Here is a 6,733-nt window from a genome sequence, read left to right as displayed (position 1 = left end):
TTAAGGTGTGGAGCTCTGCTGTACCTCGAGTATTAATGCAATTACTATTGTTCTTCTATTCAATTCAGCTTATTCTTGTTCCAAGATATTCATTCGCACTCAAGAACTTGATGAATGTGATGATTATGTGACGCTCATCACGCGTGCCTGACAACCACTTCCGTTCAACATGCAAACAAGGCTTGAATGTGTATCTCTTGGATTCCTTAATCAGAATCTTCGTGGTATAAGCTAGAATTGATGGCGGCGTTCTTGAGAATCCGGAAGGTCTAAACCTTGTCTGTGGTATTCTGAGTAGGATTCAATGATTGAATGACTGTGACGAGCTTCAAACTCGCGATTGTGGGGCGTTAGTGACAGACGCAAAAGAATCAATGGATTCTATTCCGACATGATCGAGATCCGAAAGATGAATAGTCGTGCTGTGACAGAGCGCGTTGAACATTTTCACTGAGAGGACGGGACTGTAGCCATTGACAACGGTGATGCCCAACATACAGCTTGCCATGGAAAGGAGTAAGAAGGATTGGATGAAGACAGTAGGAAAGCAGAGAGACTGAAGGGACAAAGCATCTCCATACGTTTATCTGAAATTCTCACCAATGAATTACATAAGTATCTCTATCTTTATTTTATGTTTTATTTATCTTTTAATCATTAATCCTCCATAACCATTTGAATCCGCCTGACTGAGATTTACAAGATGACCATAGCTTGCTTCATACCAACAATCTCCGTGGGATCGACCCCTACTCGCGTAAGGTTTATTACTTGGACGACCAAGTGCACGGGCTGGTTAGTTGTGCGAAGTTGTGATAAAGAGTTGAGATTGCAATTGAGCGTACCATGTTGATGGCTCCATTGATGATAACAAAATGGAATAGACTATTTCACAAAATGGATTGAGGCAGAACCCTTAGCTACCACCATCGCCCAAAGAAGTCGGAAATTTCTATATAGAAACTTTATCACAAGGTTCGGGGTTCCTTACTCCATTACCATAGATAATGGCACTCAAATCACTGCTACAGGTTTTAGGAACTTGGTAGCCGACCTAAAAATAAAGGTCTAATTCACATCCGTAGAACACCTACAGGCCAACGGACAGGCAGAAGCTGCCAACAAAGTCATACTGGCTAGTTTAAAACGGAGACTACATGACGCAAATGGAGCTTGGGATGAAGAGCTTCCACAAGTCCTATGGGCATATCGGGCAACCCCACATTCAACCACATGAGAATCACCCTTCCGACTTCCTTATGGAATGGAGGCAATGATTCTATTGGAAATAGAAGAAGGATCTCCCAAAAGGATCCTCTACAATGAAGAGGCCAACTCCCAAATTCAAAGGGAGGAGCTCGACTTACTTCCAGAAGTTCGAGAAAGAGCTCGAATTAAAGAGGAAGCACTAAAGGGTCGGATGGCCTTAAGATATAATCAGAAGGTAGTCCAACAAAGCTTCGCTACCAACAATCTCATCTTAATCCGAAATGGCATCGGAGCAAGTCAATCAGGAGAAGGGAAGCTAGAAGCTAACTGGAAAGGACCTTACCGAGTTGCAGAAGTATTGGGAAAAGGTTACTACAAGGTGTCCGATCTCGAAGGGCGAGAGCTGCCAAGGTCATGGCATGCCTAAAACCTAAGAAGGTACTATAGTTAGAAAGTAATAAAGATCCTAGGTCAAGGTGCACTCTTTTTCCTGAGAAGGTTTTTTAATAAGGCACTAGGCCAAGGTCTAGAAAATGGCCCGACCTAGAAGGGTAAGCACTCATAAGTATATACTCCTGTTTATATTTCTATTTTTTATTAGAATAAAGTTTTCAGATTCCCTAAAAAGTTTCCTACCAAGACACATTAATCTAAGCTCATAAAACACAAAAATTCATCGCCCGATTACGAAAATGTCGGCAAGGTGAAATCCAAATTCATCGCCCGATTACAAAAAAGGTCGGCAACATGAAAACCAAATTCATCGGCCGATTACAAAAAGGTCGACAAGGTGAAAACCAAATTCATCGCCCGATTACAAAGAAGTCGGCAAGGTGAAAACCAAATTCATCGACCGATTATAAAGATGTCGGCAAGGTGAAAGTGATAGAAGCAGATTAATGCAAGAAGTTATAAAAAGTAACCCATAGAAAGCGACCCGACGAGATCTGACTAAAAATAGATTACTAAAAATAACTTAAGAAGGCCCGACAGAAAAGTCGGACTAATGAAAAGATCACTAAAAAGGGTCAAAGACATCTCGCAACGGCCAAAGAAAGGCCAGATGTGCTTTGCTGAAAGGTACGAAGTCTTGAAAAAAGACACTACTTAAAAAGTAAAAGCACAGGTCAAAATGGCGCTAAAAAGTCATCCGAACAAACTATAAAGAAAATGTTCCCCTTGGAACACTACCTAAAAAGTTGTTGGAATATGACTAAAAAGCCCGGACGGTGAAGGCAGATAGATCGACATCAAAAGCTAAAAAGGTTGAAAACAACTTAAGGCTCAAAGACGCTTGGCTGAGAGGGGAACAACTCCGCTCAAAATAGGGCAACAAAGAAGTCGTTCAAACTAAAAAGGTTCTAAAGAATACTAAAAAGTTGTGAAACGAGTCATTGAAAGCCCGAACGCCTAGCCGCAAGGATCACTTCGCTAAAGCAAAGGACGGACAATGCATGACCCAAAGGGCAAGGACAAGGAGGTCGGACGAGAAAGTACCTAACCTCTATAAGCCTTAAAGGGTCGCAAAAGTAAAACCTCCAAGTATCGAGGGTTCAACAGGCACATCATTCAAATTAAAACATTAAAGGCTCAAAGGCTATTTAAAAGACAGCCGAAGAGTTTAAATATTTGTTTTTCAAAATAAAGGTTGCAAAAAAGCAACCAAACGTCAAAAAAGTCAAGCATGAGCAAACTAGCAGAAACATAAGCAAGTTCAAAAGTCCACAAGTCGGACTGTAATAAAAACACAGGAAAAGTAATAATGGATTCAAATCCTCCCTAGTAGAAGCATCCTTGGCTGAAGAAGGAGGAATGGTCGAGATTGTGACAGCATCAACAGTTCCATCCGACCGGTTCAGAATCTGCACATTAGGCTGGGACTCTAGATGATCGACTTCTGAAGGGACAGAAGAAGCTGAAGTTGCTGAGGCTTTCCCTGAAGGCACAAGAGGAGGACCCTCATCTTCATCGTCTGGGGTGGGCACAATCTTGCCATCCTCTACTATATTATCCAGACTAAATAGAGTTAGATCAAGCTCAGGGGTAAGAACTCGGACTTGGGTCTTCAAGTTCTCATACGCAACAGTCACACAACCCACCAGATGGCTTTGAAGCTCGGCGTAATCAGCTTGGATAGACTGAAGCCTCTCCTTAGTCTCCAACAACTCGGCATACGTGCGGGTGTAGCTCTCTTTGGACTTCTTGGCCATTTCCTCAGCTAAATTGGCCGATGCCTCAGCAGTAGTAGCTCGGGATTTCTCCCTCTCCACATCCAACTCCAGCTTAATCACTCTGACATCAAGCTCATCCTTCAAACCCTTGATTCTGTCAAATTCAGACTTGGCATTTTCCATGAAAGCTCTAGTGGCACGAACGGGAGACTCCATAACAACCCGTGATAAAGCTACACCAATATTGGCCATCCGAATACTATTACTTGTAACAAAATCAAGGTGATGAAGAATAGACACATCATCCAAAGGAATCTTACCATGAGGTGCAATTAGCTCGGTAGCGAAACCCACACTATCAAAATCCTTGTCATTCAGATTATAAGAACCAACAATTTTTTGTCGTTTTGGGGGAGGACCGACAGCAGTAGGAGAGGAGGTAGCACCAGAGGTCGGCTGAACTGGGTCAGATGGAATCGTCCGAACTTGTGGGGTCAGGATGATCTTCCTCGGCCCGGCAGTATCAGAAGTCGGCTTCTTTGGAGGCACTTGAGAGGACCCCTCTCCCAAGGTCTTTGCCGACATATTTTGTGCAGTGGTCGCCTTCTTTGCCTCATGAAAGGCCATCATGGGGTCTGTAGATTTCACCATCTCTGAAAACAGAAACCAAGAAAACAAGTTACAAGTAAGGAAGGGATAAATCAGCAAATAAACAAAAAGAAAGCTATCAGAAAAAGAAGTTGGCCACTATCCAGTTCAGCACGGAGGAAGGAAGGATCTCCTAGAAACCTCTTCGTGTCCAGATGAGGAGGCTCCCCGCAATACTCCTCTAACACACTCACAAAGGCCTACTTGACCTCATCCAAACTTTCCCAAGAATACTTAGTCACTACTACATTTTCTTGCCAACATAAGGGGAAGGTGGGCTAACCTCATTGTTCTCATCTAAGAAAAAAGGGTGAACACCCTCAACAGCTTGAACTTTGAAATAGTAATTCTTAAAGTCCCTAAAGGACTCATCAAACATAGAGAACACTTTCCTCACTTTAGTAGCTCGGAATGAAATCCAGAAGGCTTTCTTCTTAGCTACCCCAGGCTTTGTCAACACGAAAAGATATAGAAAGAGAGTTTGGGTAGGTCAGACACCCAATTCCTGACACAACAGTTGAAAAATCTTTATGAAGCCCCACGAGTTCGGATGAAGCTGAGAAGCGTCCACATTACAAGACCACAACAGGTCGGTCTCTGATGCTCCACTATTTTGTGATACATCTTGTTCTTAATTGAGTGGATTTTATCCACTAATCTCACACTTCTTCATTGAATTCGCATGTTTTACATTTTCCTTCCTGATTTTGTGCTATGATTGAAAATATGTTTCTTTGGTCTTAATTTAGCTATGTTTAATCCTCTCTTATTACCATTCAATGCCTTGATATGGGTGTTAAGTGTTTTTAGAGATTACAGGGCAGGAATGGCTTAGAGGATGCAAAGGAAGCATGCAAAAGTGGAAGGAATACAAGAAATTGAAGGAACTACAAGGCTGTCAACACTGACCTCTTTGCACTCAATCAATCATAACTTGAGCTACAAAAAACCAAATGAGGCGGTTGTAGTTGTGTTGGAAAGCTAACATCCGGGGCTACACAACAATATATAATTTGCCATAATTGACCTGGCCTTTAAGGACACGCACGTGCAAAGCACACGCACGTGCACATTGGCCAAAAGTCCATCGGCGCGCACGAACACCTGGCGCGTGTGCGCGACATGCGTTGGGCTATTTTTGACCCAGTTTTCGACCCAGAAAACACAGATTAGACGCTACAGAGTGGGCAAATCATTCATTCAACACATAACTTCTCATTCACTCACCATTATTCATAATTTTAGGTTTTGGATATAGATTCTAGAGAGGGAGGCTCTCTCCTCTCTCTAGGTTTTAGGATTAAGGATTTAGACTTTCTTCTTTTAAATTCTTCTCAATTACAGGTTCAATGTTCCTTTAATTTATTAATACAAGGAGTATCTTTCCATTTAATCTTATTATTTATTTAATTGCTTCCATTTAATTTTAATTGCCATGTTCCCTTTTCACTTCTTTTATGATTTATGAAAATGGCATTTATGTTAACCAGGTAGATCTCAACTTGACTTTGGAGTTGATTAATATTTGGAGACCCTTGAGTTGGAAGACTCCAGAGTTAAATAATAATTGGAGTTTGTTGGCTAGCTCTCTAGTTGCAATGCTAATCCTTCCCAAGAGAGAGAATTAGGACTTGTGAATAGAAGTAGGCTCTTAACTTGACTTTCCTTCATTCGTTGAGGGTTAACCAAGTAGAAAGAACAACCTATTATTATTAATCTTGGGAAATCCAACAAGGATAGAACTTCCAATTAATCTTCTCCTTGTCAAGGCTTTTTAAATTAATTACATAAACATCTCGTTTATTTTCATTGCTTTAATTTATAGTTAATTATTTTATCATTCCTGACTTTAAAAATTATTGGAAAAACCCATAACCAATAATAACACACCTCCCTACAATCCTTGAGAGACGACCCGAGGTTTAAATACTTCGGTTTATTTTTATTGGGTTTGCTTTAGTGACAAACAAGTTTTTGTACGAAAGGATTCTTATTGGTTTAGAAAATATACTAGCAACGTGATTATTTTTGTGAATTCTTTACTAGCAATAATCCGTTCGTCAAAATGGCACTGTACCGGGGAATTGCAAGCGTGTGCCTTATTATTGGTTATTGTAAATATTTGCTTTTTGCTTGTTTGCTAGTTTTTATTTGTTTAGGAATTAGTTGCTTATTTTATTAGTTTTTGTTTTTATTTGTGGTGGACGAAATTGTGATCATCAATGTTGTACTCTTTATTGTTGTATGGAATAATTATAATGGCTCTTTGCTATGTGTGGACACAACTCCGTTCAACTAACCAGCAAGTGTACTGGGTCTTCCAAGTAATAAATCTTACGTGAGTAAGGGTCGATTCCACAGAGATTGTTGGTATGAAGCAAGCTATGGTCATCTTGTAAATCTCAGTCAGGCGGATTTAAATAAATTATGGAATTTGGAAAATCAAATAATAGTAATTAAACATAAAATAAATATAAATTTACTAATGTAATCCAATGATGGGGATTTCAGATAGGCGTATAGAGATGCTGTGCTCCTCCTGAATCTCTGCTTTCCTACTGCTTTTATCCAATTTTATCACTCCCTTCTATGGCAAGCTGTATATAGGGCATCACCATTGTCAATGGCTACATCCCATCCTCTCAGTGAAAAAGGTCCAAATGCTCTGTCACAGCACGGCTAATCATCTGTCGGTTCTCAATCAC

This window comes from Arachis duranensis, chromosome 1 (assembly GCF_000817695.3).
Source record: "Arachis duranensis cultivar V14167 chromosome 1, aradu.V14167.gnm2.J7QH, whole genome shotgun sequence".
Lineage (NCBI taxonomy): Eukaryota > Viridiplantae > Streptophyta > Magnoliopsida > Fabales > Fabaceae > Arachis > Arachis duranensis.
This window is presented reverse-complemented; position numbering follows the sequence as displayed.